Genomic DNA, 711 nt, shown 5'->3' on the forward strand with positions numbered 1-711 from the left:
ATTTTCGAAAGGAGAATTTAGTGCATTAAAATTGTGTTAGATAGGCAATTAAACAACGCTTTTAAGAATGACGTTTGCTATTTTTTATATAATTTGTTTATCTGTCACTAGCCGCTTCGCGTTCTGTTTCCGGAAAGAATAACATGGATTTTCAAAAGGCATACATACAGACCTACATTTCTTTCCGTAACAGGATCCTCGAGTGATCCCGCCTCCAGTATCGTCCTTGGTCGACACACGCGGTCGTCCTTCGCCGCCGGTTGCAGCGCGATTAAAGCCGACCTTGGCAGATGCAGGCGTCGTGAGCGCCCCGGGGAAACTCTGTCATGTTTGGAAATGCTCATTACATGGATGGAACTGAATAGTGCAAATGCTATAAGCTTTTTCTACGTTAACTCGATGTGCGTCTCTTCGATTTAACGGCGGAGAGTGAGGCGCTTCGGGCAACGCTGGTGACGAGGTGCTCTTCCGGGGCGGAAGACCGGCGCTGTCCGGAGGTATTTTCCTGATTTCTTGCAAGTTAAAGCACAGAGTTTGGGGAGAGTGTTTATAACTCTTATGTGTAACTAACCCTGTAATTTCGTCCCCTTGTGATGGTTTGTTAACATCAGAAATTGTGGCCTCCTGTGCTTCCGCCGCGTTGCGTAATATACAATAATTTTTTGCTTTTACCACTAGTGCAGTACGGCACGTGCATGTTAATTTTCGTAC

The sequence above is a fragment of the Penaeus monodon genome, chromosome 32 (assembly GCF_015228065.2).
Source record: "Penaeus monodon isolate SGIC_2016 chromosome 32, NSTDA_Pmon_1, whole genome shotgun sequence".
In the NCBI taxonomy this organism is placed as follows: Eukaryota; Metazoa; Arthropoda; class Malacostraca; order Decapoda; family Penaeidae; genus Penaeus; species Penaeus monodon.